Genomic DNA, 17254 nt, shown 5'->3' on the forward strand with positions numbered 1-17254 from the left:
ATTGCTTTGCTTTTTTTGATGATAAAATATTTAATTCTGATTCTGTATTACATTCATCATCTGATTTGGTCACAATTTCAATATTATAATTAATTTTCCTTTTAGAAGCCAAACGGTTTACTAAAATAATGACAAAATTCATATAATATGTTTATATAGAATATAGTATAGTATATAATACATATATGTAGTATATGTTTATATAGAATATGTCTTTAAATAAATGCCGGTTGAGATAATCACTAAATGATAAGAGAAAGAATTTAAAAAATATTATTTTAAAAAACGCAAAATAATTTTAGAAAATTAAAAAATATTTTTTTGCAATTGTAATGTATATAGAAAATAATAATACAAGTTTTCTTTTTTTTATATTATAATATCTGATATTTAATAATTATTTTAAACAGTATTTATCTAAAGTTGTGTCTTATATATTTATTGTAAGAACTGTTAACAACGAGCAATACGTGTACTATTTGATATAGAAATTATTCAAACGTACCTTTTGTTTTCTCTGTATTATTATTGATATTTTTTTCTTTGCTAGGCAGTTGTTTAGATTGTCTTGTTATTCTTAATGATAAAGTATCAGAATTATTTAAACTTAAATCTGAGTTATCATTATTAATCGAATCATCCTCGTTTTCATTCTCATCATTATCAACATTATCGCTTTCATCTGTTGTGTTTTCTCCTTGTGCGTATTTGAGTAAACGTGATATAGCCAAATCTTTTGTTACGATTGACTGTCTGTAGTGCGATTTATGTATTTTTTCGTGATGGCCCATGAAATCAGCTAGATCATTCACTTCATGTTCAGATATATCCAATGACATGCATACTGTAGCAATATGTTTCCGCAATATTGTACCTCGTAACGAAGTTGGCATTTTCGCACCAGAAATTATAGAATATTTTCGCATTAATACACATGCTCTCAAATATTTGAATCTTTTTTTGTCGGGTGTATATATACCAAAAATATAAGGATTATTTTCGAGAACACCAGCCTGTTTACGATAATTAACAATCATTTGCATACATTTTAATACTTCTTCATGAAGTAACACAGGAACCGTTTTTCCTAATTTACCGCGTATTGTCATTCGTACATATTTGGATAAAAATTTATATAATTCAGGTGCTTCTTCTTTTGAAACTGCCGCACAATTTTCCAAATTTTCAATTAAAACACGCTCCAGTTCACCAACACGTCTTCTATTAAATATCATAATCGTTATTAATGTTGTTTCAGCTAACATACGCCATGCGTGAATTGAGAAACCATCTGTTTGTAAAAATTCTAAAGCTTTTGTGCGTTCAGTTTTGAGACAAGCATTGAATATCTTTATATCATTTATAGATGGCAAAACAATATTTTTTTGCCTTTTTCGATGCCCTTGAGTTTCAAACACAATTTTATTTACAGTAACAGGATAATCCTCTTCAAATAATTTCAAAAAATTTTCTACCACAGTTTGTTTGCTAAAATCTTGTTTCTTAATGCACATACTTCTTAAAATTTTCCCAATTTGTTTTATAAGTGTTCCTAAAGATGATGCAATGGATGGTATTTTATGTCCAAGTCTTTTCATCGAATTGTGCGAGTTTATTGACAGCTTTAACGCATTGTTCATAATTTGTTGGATCATATATTGAAGAGAAATCTACTATACTATTATCGAGATCTTTCAAAACAATAAGAAATCGTCCAAGTAATCTCAGTCGCGCTCTGATCATATCATGCTGATGTTGGAGACGATATTTCTGACACATTTTATTACCAAAACCAATTAGCAGTTCATCATATCTAATAATTTGAGTTACGCTGTCTTCCCTCATTACTGGGAAGACCAATCTTCTTAATGGTGTATTTGCACTGTAATGAATTCGACAAGCCACAGTACGTCCCAATATTTTTACATTTCTTTGAGGATATTCCCTTTTTTGCGTACATGACGCAAAATGATGTCTTATATTATTTTTAGAAAAAAACCCTTTGCACAAGGAATAAAATCGGCTGCTTGTCTATTCAATTGTTTTCTTGGACGCCGGCATACAATTAAATCTCCTTTATTTAAGTTAGAATTAGTATTATATGTGAAATTTCCTTTTCGTCTAAGTAGACCAATAATCTTCTTTCGTTCCGGATTACCTGAAATAATAAGTACAAAATGTATGATAAATTACGATTAAATTAAAAGTAAATTATTAAAAATTGTACACATAATATACACAATGAATTATTAATATTTGAAAAGTATCAGAAAAAAATTGTTTGATCAAATATTATAGTTAGCAAAATTTTTTATATATCTTTTTTTAATTTAAGGATTCTTGTTTAAAATGAAGCTATACATATAATTTGATAAATGAGATTCCTTTCATTAAATGAGTTTCTTTTTATTTCATATAAAGATCATCTCTCTGATGAGATCATCAAAAAATGAATACTTAGCAAAATATTTTACTTGATAAAATATTTTATCCTAATATTCTTTATGTAAGATGTTTTGTAAAATATTTATTCTTTGAGGTTATTTTATATATTTTATTTACCATTTTTTAAAATTATTTTATCGAATATTTTTGTACGTAGAATTATGAGAAGAATTTATTTATGTTTATCGTATAGAGAGAAGATATTTGTTTGGTTGCACAGTTTTTTCAGTATGGAAGAATTTTGGAATAGATTTGATATTAATTGAGGAAACAAAATACACATTTGATTTCAATCAAAGTCATCTCAATATATTGATCAAAAGTAGCATTTTTGACTTTAAAGAATAAATCCAAAAGCAGACCAAATCCAATTTTCATATTCATAAATCCATAAATTAATATTTTACTGAATGAAATGTGCTTAAACTTGAATTAGATTTCCGATTAGAAACAAAAAGATAAATAATATCTATCAGCTTTATAACAAAACTTTAATTTAATTTAGTGCAAAGAACATTTCAAATAAATATTAAATCATAAAAATTAGATTTATATGCTTTGAGTTGAGTGAATGCAACAGCATTGTATTGAAATAAAAGTTTGCAAACAATACTTTAGTAGTATATGTACAAGTTAGATATGGAAATGTGTTAATAAGAAACATGATACATTAATAGTTTTCGAGTTATGAGCGATTGAACAAGAAAAACTTTTTGAATGAAATTAGCCGAATATAGATAACAAATTTTATTTTTCATAAAATTTTGAATGATTAACTTGAATAGAATTTCACTTTAAAAAGCATAATTTTAAATATATAAAGTATTAAAATTTGAAAAACTATGATAAATAATTTTCTTCGACATTTCCACATTAGGAACTTCGATTTCTACATTAGGACCTTTGATTTCAATTAACTTTTAGAATATTCTAAATAGTATTGACAACTTTGTATAACTTACCCTTAGGTAAAAGACGAAACTTTTTCACATCTTCTTCTTCTCTATGTACTGTTTCTAAATGCCTTGCAAATTGCATTTGAAATGTTTTACAATATAGGCACATACTTACAAGGGCCTCTCCTCTCCCTCCAACGTTCCTTACACTTTCACAACCAGCGGTTTCATCCAGCGGTTCACAGCAGGTAGAAAATCCGAATTTTGTAAAGCTATGAAAAGTGTGTATTCTAACATTATTAGATTAAAGAAAATTTGAAAAAATGTATAAATCTTTAAAAAGTAAAAATATTTCTAAAAATATTTCTCTATAAAAATATTTTATTTATATTACGATCATTTTATTAATTTTAAATATATAAAGAGATATATGCATAACTAACGATAAAAATATGTCGAATATTTATTTATCATAATAAATAATACGTTATTAAAAAAAAAAAAAAAAAATTATGTCAGCCCAAAGTTCTGAACCTGAGATCCCGGGATTACTATTCTTGTGCTCTGCCGCTGCACTAGCGGCACCGATCGAAAGTGTGTCTTTCTTTAGGCCTCGTAACGAACCTGACAATTTCTCTAAACTTCGGGAAAAAAAAATTTTTTTTTACAAGGCGCATTGGACGAAAAGCTCGAACACGGAGCAACTTTTTTTCGATGTAGATTCACCATACCAAAGGAGATCAAAATCGGTGAAGAGTCAACCGCGACCTCCCCTTGTTAGTTTCAATTTAGGATTGTCAGAAGTTTCCACATATATATTTCTATCATCACATACTTTAGATGAGTATGATGATGTCAAATTTAATGTACTGTTCACAGATTTATTTTTACTTGTATTAATCGTACGTTCATGTGTATTTTCAGTTTCATCTTCATCTTCATCTGTGTCCTCAAGCATAGAACAATCTGACAAATAAAAACTATCATCTAAATTATTTTTAGATGTAACGGATGTATCATCAGACTTATTAGAATTATTATCATTGATTTCACACTCTAAGCTTAACTGATTCTCTATGAGTGTAGATTCTGCAACTGGACCGGATGTATCATTTGAAATATTATCGATAACGTAAGTCTCGTTTGAATTTGAAGAAACATTGTTATTAGCGATACTATACGTATTATTCAGCTGCATATTGTTGTATGTAATATTATCAGTCTTCTTTGTATGCACTGGAATCTTTTTTAGTAATATCTTAACATTTTGTATTTCCAAGATCTTCGGAGTTTTTTTAGGATTTCTACATTTCTCAATGACATTCGCATTTTCACATATTTTAGAAGTAGAAACAAATTCATTACAACATTGAACGCTCTGTTTTACATCAGAAACCTTACTTAATATTGTCGAAACATTTTCGATATCGTAATTCACATTTGCTGTACCAATATTTAACGTAGCATTGAAATTGGTAGCTGGTGAAGAATCTGTAAACAAAATTTTTGAAAATAAAGTAGAGAATATTTATTGTGTGTAATTTAGGTTGCAAAAGCTATAATGTATTGTAACGCAAAATATGTAAAAAAAAAAAACTGCATATAGAATGTTCACTGTATAATATATTAAAATCCGGTTAATTATATGTATCGTAGACTTACCGCTTATCTCAATGTTGTTACTAACAACTAATGTATTAAGATTCTCATCGATACAAAGAGCATCTTCAGTCAAATGCGCAAAATCTTTAATGTTATCTCCGTCATTTGTATTATCACAATTAATCAAATTAAAATCAGACTTTATATTGCACTGTTCAGTATCACAGATACTGCTTGAAGGAACGCAAGTGCCTTCTTTGATTTCAAATATCACATTTGATGTATCAACATTTAACGTAGCATTAGAATTGATAACTGGTGAAGAATCTGTAAACAAGATTTTTGAAAATATAAAATAGAGAATATTTATTGTAAATAACTGATGTTGTGCAAAAGCTATAATGTATTGTAACGCAAAATATGTAAAAAAAACTGCATATAGAATGTTCACTGTATAATATATTAAAATCCGGTTAATTATATGTATCGTAGACTTACCGCTTATCTCAATGTTGTTACTAACAACTAATGTATTAAGATTCTCATCGATACAAAGAGCATCTTCAGTCAAATGCGCAGAATCTTTAATGTTATCTCTGTCATTTGTATTATCACAATTAATCAAATTAAAATCAGACTTTATATTGCACTGTTCAGTATCACAGTTACTGCTTGAAGGAACGCAAGTGCCTTCTTTGATTTCAAATATCATATTTGATGTATCAACATTTAACGTAGCATTGGAATTGACAGTTGGTGGAGAATCTTTAAAACAAAATTTATGAAAATAAAGTAAATATAATTTTATATGTACACTTATAACACTTTAAAGCACTTTACATTAACATAATTATGTTAAGTAAAAGTTTTAACATAACATTTATACATTAATTTAACATATATTATAATACCTGATAAAGTTGTTAACTTTACTTTCGGAATTCCTTTGTTTAAATTGTCTGCAATCTGTTGCAAGCTGAATTTGTTTTCTAAAATAACATAGAAAAACTTTAAATACATAACTACTTATTTGAAATTATAATATTCTGCACTTTTATTACAAAGAAATGAATTATATAAATAGATTTTATGAGAATCTGAATGTTATGGATATTTTTTTTAATTTTAAATATTATGAATTTAATGTTTATCATACTTACTATTAGTTGCAATAATACATGATTTTTTAATCCTTTTTTTCTTCATCTGACTTTTATAATAAACATTATAATATTTACTGACACATATTAGATTATACATTTTGATTATTAGATCAACGCTAATTAATTGCTATATTAGTGATTTGTTTGTCTTGTTATAACAACAATAGCAAAATAAACGACAAGTAAGACGACAGAGGAAGTAAAACGACATAATCCTAACGATAATAACTTCGCGCCATCGACATATATAGGCCGGTATTCATAGTTCGATCTTATATTTAAGATCGTCTTAAGTTCGAGCTTGAGATGCTACGCAGCCATTTGATTGGTTGAATGGGATCTTAAGTCAACCTCTGACCAGACTTAAGATGATCTTAAATATAAGATCGGACTATGAATACCGGCCATAGAATGGACTGCTGATGGCAGTGGAAGGGGAAGCCGCACGAGTAGAGTGAGAGGCAGATAATGGCCTAGTTTACATCGAGCACTTGATACGCGTATCAAATAGTAAATAACTAGTACATTGGTTCAGTTATTGGCTGATCAGCTTAAATTCACTACTTGATACGCGTATCAAGTGCTCGATGTAAATTAGGCTAATATGGGGTATCGTTCCGTCTCTTTCTAATAAAGCCTGATTGGTTGGCGATTTTTTACCAACCAATCAGACTTTATTAGAAAGAGACGAAGGATATCCCATATTATCTGCCTCTCACTCTACTCGTGCGGCTACCCCTTCCACTGCCATCAGCAGTCCATTCTATATGTCGATGCTTCGCGCTTTTTCTAACTTATTTATATAATGATATGCAACCGGGGCTTGTACGCAGGCTCAATTGTCACATGACTGCGTTTAACAGAGAAAGGTATTCATATTTGTTCTTATACATTTATAAGATCGTCTTAAGTTTAATATGTATGTTCCTTTGAGCGAATACTCTCATTGAATAAGACGAATACATTCGGAAATTTTTTTTAAAGAATTTGTGTGTACATTTTCAGAACTTAAAAAGAAAAAAGAAAAATATAATTAAAGAAAAAGAAAAAAAATAGTACAAGGAGTACAATGAAAAATCAACAAACATAATAAGTCGTTGCGATACGCTATTTTAGGTGTCGTACAAGTCACACTGTATCTATTAGGCCTGTTCTACAATACGTCGTATATCACAGTCGGATGTCGAAACGCAGCCGATGTTCCAATGAAAGAATTTCTTTTTCGAAAACAAATTCTCATTAGACCATCGGCTGTGTTCTGACATCTGACCGCGACATACAACGTATTGTAGAACAGACCTTAGGCCGGATTCACACCTTGATAGAAAAGCAGAAGTCAATCAGAACTCGTTGGTAGTAAGTTTACTACCACCAAGTTTACTACCTAGTAAGCTTACTACTAGCGCGAATTCTGATTGGTTTCTGTTTTTCTACTTTCTGCTTTTCTGCCAAGGTATGAATTCGGCCTAATTGTGCATACTGGGGTACTTTCCGATTCACGCATGATGCGCATGAAGTGACAGAAAATCTATAGTTCATGTCACGCATATTATAGATTCTCTGTCACTTCATACGCATCATGCGTGAATCGGAAAGTACCCCTGGTGTAATATAAAAGCGCTATTTTTAGTCCTATTTTATATAAAATCGTCTTAAGTCGTCATAGACGGTCTACATTTTTTACTTTAATATAAGTGAAACAGGAATGAATTTATAAATTATAATATATATATTTATATATATCTTTAACAAAAAGACAAAACATACATATTATTTACAGATTACAGGGAATATTACAGGATATTATGGAATATTACAAGAAACCACAATCCAGATTAAAACAGCAATTATTTCTTTTATGCAATCTTGAATAATTGATTTTATGAAATAAATTAAGCATTTTTCACTGTGAGATAATGAATTAAAAAGAGTTGTATAATTATAAGACATTAAAAATCTAACTGTAAACCATAGTAAGACATCTTTTCTTATAAAATTATAATAGCAAGTGATAATAGAATAGAAGACAAAAGACAAGATAAAACATGACACAAACGATAACATATTTTCTTTAACGATTAATTACGATTTACTTACAACTCGATATTTACTTACAATTAATATTTCTTAAATAATACTTAAATTTATGAATGATTAAATAAACCTAATGGAGAGAATAAAAATAATGAACAACTAACTAACGCATACTGTCCATATAATATTTAATTTATTTGATGAGAATAAGTTTAAAAAAAATTTGAAGATTTTGTTACTTATATTAACATGTATCCAAATTTTTACTTAAGCAACAGTTGTATACGATGCATCTCTCACACCGTGGTGAATATTCATGCAAAAGCATACTGCGTTCCTTTAATTAGAACATATGTTTCAGTTTATTAGTGATATAAGAAGGATAAGCTAGGAAATTTATATCGTTGCTACTGCGAATAACTAAATTAGCTAACATTAATTTTTATATACATTGAATTTTAAATTCAACTATTATAATCTTGATATTAAACTGCGATTTATATTTAAGCAGCAATTGATAGACAATTTGTTATGAACAATGTACGTGCAACTCTTTAAAAAATACTAACGATTCTGCTTTCTTATCAATGTTTTATATTTTAAAATATGCCATTATAAATGAACAGAATAAAATATCAGTAAATTGAATAAAGTATAAATTAAATATTGATAAATTTTTAGATATCAAAAATATAAAAATAAAACAGTGTTTATAATACTTTTTTTACTACTAAAATATTTACTATTAATACCTATATTATTATAATAAAAAACACACTAGTTATCTACAAAACTGACTTTTTAAAATTTAGAATCAGTAATTAGTAATAATAATAAACACAGGAAAAGTATTAAGATGATTTAATATAGTTTTATATATTCGTCTACACATCTACATACTGGACATAGTACATTCAGTTGTTGTTTATCACATAAGCTTCGTAAGGCACAATTAAAGCAAAATACATATCCGCAATCCACAGTACCAAAATTTTTAACAATTATATTTTCTGTACATATAATGCATGTCATTGATTTTAAATCTTCTAATTTGATATGTCGTAATTTACATTTTAACCGGTTGCAAGTCTTCATTTTATAATCGCCACATATATTAGAATGTTGCATAGTTCGGCCAATTTCTCTTTTAATATGCTTAGTCATTGTTCCTGTCGTCTCATAACGAAGTTGTTCCACGCTAGTACAATGTAAAAATTGGCATCTTTCATTGCGGCATGTAGTATTTTGATATTGAAAACAGTATTTATATCTACGCAAAAAACCACAATTTAGATCAAAACAGCAATTATTTTTAAATTTTACGTAATCTTGGACGATTGGCTTCCTGAAATAAAAATTTGTTACAGTAAGATATATAATTAATTAAAAAGAATAATATAATTGTAATATATTTATAAATTTTTCTAACCTTAAACCGTAATAAGACATCTTTTCTTATAAAACGACAACAGCAAATGGCAATAAACGACAATAAGGACAAAATAAAACGACAAGAGCAATAATGTTAACGACAAGAGTAATAATGTTAACAACGACAACATTCACTGAAAGTTATACTATAATCCGTTTAGCGAAAGCACGACCATGATCTGCTCATAGGCTGTCATAGGCGGGCAAAGCGTAGCGCGCTACTCACAATCAATACCTAGAGTCCCTATAGTAAGAGTCTGGACAGAGTTGATAGTTCGACAAAACATGGCGTCATAAATAAAAAAATGTATGTAATAATATTGTAGTAGTATAATAATATTATATATTATATATATTGTAATATTAATATTAAACAAATATTAATATTAATATAATATTAATATTAAATATTATTAATATAATAATATATATACAGAGTGTCCCTGAACACTTAGGCTGGGTCCACAATAGGTGATTTATGGCTCCGCTGGTTCCGCTTTCGCGCAATCCGCTCCATGGGACATCAGCCTAAGACTTATGCTTGGTCTACAATTGGTAATTTAAGCTCTAAGCTTTAAGAACTGACCAATCACAGTCGAATATGAGGAGAATTCTCAACTGTGATTAGTCAATTTCTTAAGGCTTATAGCGAATTCGGTTGGATGCACTAATGCGCACTGAGTGCATATAAGGCCCGTTCTACAATAGGTGTCGTAAGTCATAAGTCGTAAGAATTGACCAATCCATTATTCTTCTCGAATTCAACTGTGATTGGTCAATTCTTACGTCTTATGACTTACGACACCTATTGTAGAACGGGCCTAAAGGTTTATTGCACATAAGTTCACAATGATATAAGTAATTAAAAAAGTAAAATAATTAATAATAAGAGATATTATTATTGTTGTTCAATATGAATAATGATAATAATAGTTCTTACTATTAAATAATTAATTTTTTAAATTACTTATGTCATTGTGAAACTGTGTGCGATAACCTTTATGTGCACTCAGTACGCACTATCGAATTCGCTATTAGAGCTTAAATAACTATTGTGGACCAGGACTTAAGAAATTGAGTATGAGGAGAATACTCGAATGTGATTGGTCAATTTCTTAAGGCTTAGGGCATAAATGACCTATTGTGGACCCAGCCTTATGTCAACACTCGTGAGGAGATAGAACGGAAATAAACAAAAGTCTTATACCATTTTGCTAAATTTGCAATAGTTATTGCGTTATTAATTAAAATATCAGAGCGAATGAGCACATGGAAAGCGATAGGCCGGAATCGGTAGGTATGTAAGATGACTTACTTGTTTATGGCCCGCATATAGTCCGATCTTAGGGCCGGCGCACAGACTTTGGCATAGGCGTATGCATAAGCAGGGATGGGTTTGATACGCATTCCAGAAGTATCCTACGTATAATACGTATGATTGCGTATCATATGTAGGATACGTATCAAATTATAGCTATGTTCCAAAATTCACTGTCAGCACTGAAAATTATAGTTCACGTTATGTATATTATAGATTTTCAGCACTAGCAGTAAATTTTGGAACACAACTTATGCATGAAATTTGATATTTAATCCTAACCTCAAATCTGTATATTAACCATTAATAAAGAACAGATCTTTTAAATATGCAATATGCAGTCTATAAATAAAAAACAAAAAAGAAATGAAATTGAAAATGTAAGTGCAGTATATAATAGTACAGTGTTTAATGTAGTTAATAAACAAAGCATATATTATTTAATATCCTAAACCAATTAATAAAATCGATAATTTTTGTTATATCATGACTTTTTTCCTTTATTATTTCTTTTTTCAATAAAAGTTTCTTCTGTCCAGAAAGAATGTCTGGGTTTTCCGCCCTTATTCATATTATTTTATTATTTATATTACTTTTTAATAACAACTCTGCACAGTAGTTAACAATAGGTAATTGGGTACATTCCATTTCACGCATGATGCGTAATGCGTATAATGTATCATTTATTCTTGTTCACATGATGCATCACGTGTGAAACGAAAGGTTATGTAACGTATGATACGTACACATATGTATCAAACTAAGGCACGTATCATACTTAGGGTGCGTTCGGTTTGGGCGCGCACGCGCTGTGAGCGCTCACGCTTATAAGCGCTGTTTTCAATCGTTCGGTTTGGTATCTGAGCGCTTACACAACAGTTAAGAATACCGTTCGTTTTGGCTATTGTAAGCGACTATAAGCGCATCAAGATGGCAGGCGATAAGTTAATTATATTTGCGCAAATATACGCTTTACTTCATCTGCCTATTTTGTACACGCGGTCGGTTTCCGCATCTTTTAAAAAAACTATTTTTGTCATAATGCTTGTCATAAGCCAAATTCACTGATATCATGCGTTAACAATGCGTTCCGAAATAAACGTAAGCGCTTACGCTTGTTCACGCTCACGCTGCCCTACCTCGCAGGAATAAGCGTTTGTGAGTAGAAGTTATGACGTCACAATGACGTCATTAGTCGATCTGTGAGCGCTTACAACTCCAAAGCGAACGATGTGAATAACGCTTAAAAGCGCTTTAAGCGTGTAAGCGCCCAAACCGAACGCACCCTTAGTATCATACGTAGGATACCTATGTATGATACATAAGGTATGATACGTTCCCAACCCTGTGCATAAGGATTCATTCACATAGACTGATATTTTCCACGTAACGCGTATCGCGTAACCAATCAGAGCCGTTCCTCATTTTCTGTTACGCGGAATTGAATGTTCGATTGGTTACGCGATACGCGTTACGCGGAAAATATCAGTCCATGAGAATGGACCCTAAGAAATTTGATTGGTCCATAAACGTATGTATAAGAAATTCAACCAATCGAATTTCTTATGCATACGTTTATGCGTCTATGCAAAAGTCTGTGCTCCCCACCTCATATTTAAGATCGTCTTAAGTCTGGTCAGAGGTTGACTTCAACCAATCAAATGGCTGCGTAGCATATCAAGTTCGGACTTAAGATGATCTTCAATATAAGATCAGACTATGAATACGGGTCTATATATATATATATATATATATATATATATATATATATGTCTCTAACGGAAGCATCATTTCAACGAGAGGTGGAGCAAGCATGCAGCAAGCGGCGAGCAATGTCACCGCGCCGAAAAATATGATGATGCTTTCATTACTAAGAGACGTAAACAAATAAGCCATCTTACATGGCTATAACCAATTCCGGTCTACCGCTTTCCACGTGCTCATTCACTTAGATATTTTAATTAATAACGCAATAACTATTGCAAATTTAGCAAACTGGTATAATGGCCAGTTTCTTCAACGTCGGATAATAACTTTATTCTCCGGTTAAACTATATCTTTGTCTCTTTTCAGATACGTTCTTAAAAAGAGACAAAAATATAGTTTAACCGGAGGATAAAGTTATCCGACGTTGAAGAAACTGACCATAAGGCCGAGTCCACAATAGATAATTTAAGCCCTAAGTTTTAAGAAATTGACCAATCACAGTCGATTATTCTCCTCGAATTCAACTGTGATTGGTCAATTTCTTACGTTTACGACCTTACGACTCTATTGTAGACTAGGCCTTAGGCTGGGTCCACAATAGGTGATTTATGCCCTAAGCCTTAAGAAATTGACCAATCACAATCGAGCATGAAGAGAATACTCGACTGTGATTGGTCAATTTCTTAAGGCTTAGGGCATAAATCACCTATTGTGAACCCAGCCTTATAAGAACTCTAGAAGTTCTTCGAAAAAAAACAGTAGCAACTCTAACCTACTGTTCGCTTTGCTTGTGTTGTTTATTTTGCTCGTGTTGTTTTTGCTTTTATCGTTTTTTATTTGCTCATCTCGTTTATTAATTTTGCATTTATTTTTATTTACTTTATTTTGCTAGTGTGTGTCCTTTATTTTCATAGTTAATTTTCATTGTTAACATGGTTTGTCGTGATTTTATGCTGCGTGTATGTCAAAGAAATCCATGCAAAATACGACATGAAGTTGAAAAGTGTACTAGTATTACTTGTAATAAACATAATTTATGTAAAAGGGTGCATCTTACAGACGATGAAGTCGTCGAAATTAATCAAAATATACGTCCGTTTCGGGAAACTATTTATCAAGAAATGAAACGATTAGCATTTGTATTAAGGGAAACTTTTCCCAAAGATTTGAGGATCACGACCTGTACATTAAATATGTTGGGCGAATGTCTATGGTCATGTTTAACCTGTGGAACAGCTTCTAGAAATCGTAAGTTTCTACATAATATATATGTATATTTGACTATTTTCTATACACATAAATATCATGATAAATTAATCGATATCTTTCAGTTGCAGAAATTGCACCAGTATGCAATAAGTGTTACATTCTATTGACGGAGGACAATATGAAGGCTTTAAGATGTGGACATGCATATTGCTCTTATTGAATAAAACGTCTTCCAATAGAAGTAAAAGGGCCACTTCCTCTTTGGAAATGTAACGAATGTCATCAGTGGGCGATATTGATTTGGCTATGTATGTGTGCATTTTGAAACAAATATGTTTTTAATTGTTTTTGAAAATTGAAAATTGAAATTTAGCCAATGTAATCTATAAAATGTATATATAAAAAAATTGATGTTTTATACTTAAAAATCTGATTTTACATATATTTTTTTAAAATTATTTTTAGAATTCATAAAGTTAGACAGATCCTCTCCTTTAGTTTGATACATATTTTGGAAAGAAGTAATAACATTCTAAGTATAATCTAATGAATTTTCATCACAAACTCTCAAATACATCAGAACAGAAACGCAATCTTATTGACATATATACTGCATTGACCAAATTTCAATTTTTCAGAATTATATGTACATATATTTTTAATTTTATTATAATTATAGAAAGACATTTATACATTATATATTTAACAAAGATACACATATATGTATATATATATATAAATATACATATTGTTTACAGATTAAGCAAGAGAAAGAGGCAAAATAAGGACATAAAGAAAAAGAAGATTTAATGTAAAGTATATTTTAATTAAAAAGATTTTTGTATTATATTCTTTATTTATATATATATCTTTCAACACTTACCGTTTATTTTTTATTGAAGCCTATCCTAAACAAATTAAGAGATATTAAAAGAAATAGTTATTAAGACTCCTGAGGACTTGCAGATATTTACATTTATGACGACAGTGTAAAAATACAAAAATATAAAAATTTTATTAAAAATTTTTGCAAAATACGCTGAAATAAAATATGTTTACACAAAATCACACTTGTAATCAATTAAATAGATGTGTAAAATTCTGAACACTTTTCTGTTCTAACAATCAATAAATAACTAAAATTAACGAGACAGAATCATGAGAGAAGATAGGCAAGAGTAGAAACAGGATGCATGTATAAATATAAGATAATGAAAAATTTATTTTGATTATCAGTTTGATTTAAAGAAAACTGACTAGAAGTTACACTTCGCTATTGCTGAGATCTAATCTTTCAAAACTTCTGTTTAATACTTATTCTTTGTCCACACATTTTCTTTTAGAATGTAATAATGTAAATGTAATTCTCTGATAATAACAATTTAATATAAATTAGCATAACAATGTATATACGTATATACTAAAAAAATATATGTATATACGTCATTGTAGCACACACCTTCCATAATCGTAATCTAAATTATGTAATTGAGAACTAAATAACTTTCACACTTTATTCTTTTCTCTTTTCATGATTATTATATTACATTACTCTCATGCACATATATAAAAAAAATTTTAATATAATTTTAAATACACTAAATTTTAAATATAATTTTTAATTTCTTGTTTTAGATATTTCAGTGGTATTTAGGTAGATTTCATGACTGTCGCCATAACAACCTTCATATCAATGATTGGTAGTTTTGACGACAAAGAAATTTGATTTCCAATATTTCAGTGGTATTTAGGTAGATTTCATGACTGTCGCCATAACAACCTTCATATCAATGATTGGTAGTTTTGGCGACAAAGAAATTAGATTCCAATATTTCAGTGGTATTTAGGTAGATTTCATGACTGTCGCCATAACAATCTTTATATCACAATGATTTTCGCAGATTGGTAGTTTTGGCGACAAAATAACATACATATTGCTATTGACAATAAACTAATTTATATTAATCACCAAAAAATATATTCTGTTATATAACAACGAAAATGATAGTATACGAATAGTAACATTAGATAAATATGCAATTATAGCAAAATTAAATTTTTAATATTTCAGTAGTATATAGGTAGATTTCGCGACTATCATCATAGCTGCCTTAAGGGGATCCTAGTCGGATCCTAAAGTTAGTTCTGTCGGTACGGCAGAACCAACTTTATTATTTTGGGATATCTTTTTATTGACTATACAGATCAATAAATCCTTTTCCACGATTAAAGTACTTATAAAAACGGACCGCGTTAGCTATAATTCCATATATAAATCATATAAAAATCAAAAATTACAGTTTTGTTATCGGCTTCTTTCATGTCAGCTCGTAACAATACTTATTTAATAAAAATAGTTCTGCAGTTTATCTGTGCATAAAATATAGTATACGCGATAGGGTTAACATGAAGAAATATTAGTAAACAATAAAAAGTGAGATTGCAAGTCTAATAAAAAAGTTATATATTAAAAACATTTTCACGCATATGTGTGCATACGTGCATATGTTGGATATGTGTGGTGCTAACCTATCGTGTGTATATGTGTATACGTGTATATGTTTGGATATGTGTGGTGCTAACCTATCGGAGTTCGACCATCCGACTAGGATCCCCTTAATACCGCAATAGTTTTGATGACGGTCGCCAAAACTGCCAAATGTAGCCAAAACTGCCTCTTCATGGAAGAAAGTGTCATGGAAACTGCCTCTGGACATATATATATATATACACGTACATATTATACACAAAATATTTGAAATATTGCATTTTATATTTATATAAATATTTATATAAAGCATTCATTTATTTATTTATAAAATTGTAATTCTTGTAAGCAATGATTTTTTCTAACCTGTAATAACCTATTTGACCTTTGTATATTTATCAATGTATATGTATACATATACGTATATAAATACATATGCATATATTGTACGCATTATATATATTATATATATATTTATAAAATCATTTTTTGCAGCAATACCGATGCTACCCGTTCGTGGCCACATGCCAGTAAACTTTGTGCCGCCAATTGTTCCGGGTCATATCCCGCCCAGAGGACCCGGATATATAATTGTGGGGCAAGCACCGCAAGCACCGCAAGCTGTGAGTGTTTTGATAAGATGAATATATTTATAATATATTTATAATATAATTATCATATCAATTAAATGAGAGAGAGAGAGAAAATAAACTAATTGAAAATAATTATATTTATTAGGCTACTGTTTACACGGATCGTCGACGACGTTACCGCCAACGTCGTCGTGAACGGCGGCAACAGCATCAGCAGGTGCAAGTGCCTCCGCTACCACCGCCGCCGCCACCACAATTTCAGCCGCCGCCACCGCCACAATTTTAGCCGCCGCCGCCGCCACCACCGCCAACACACCAGCAAAATGTAAGGGGGGGGGCTGGGGGGGAAGAAGGGGTCAGAGAGCTCG

General features: G+C 30.1%; 2 pseudogenes; one reads left to right on the forward strand and one right to left on the reverse strand.

Moving 5' to 3' along the window:
* Positions 1–491: 491 nt before the first annotated feature.
* On the reverse strand, positions 492–2231 carry LOC145933749 (uncharacterized; annotated as a pseudogene).
* Positions 2232–13528: 11297 nt separating this feature from the next.
* LOC145933753 (uncharacterized) lies at positions 13529–17172 on the forward strand (annotated as a pseudogene).
* The last annotated feature ends 82 nt before the right edge of the window (positions 17173–17254 follow it).

The sequence above is a fragment of the Prenolepis imparis genome, unplaced genomic scaffold (genome assembly GCF_030444845.1).
Source record: "Prenolepis imparis isolate NDT839.2.m4 unplaced genomic scaffold, iyPreImpa1.0 SCAF_3, whole genome shotgun sequence".
Classification (NCBI taxonomy): Eukaryota; Metazoa; Arthropoda; class Insecta; order Hymenoptera; family Formicidae; genus Prenolepis; species Prenolepis imparis.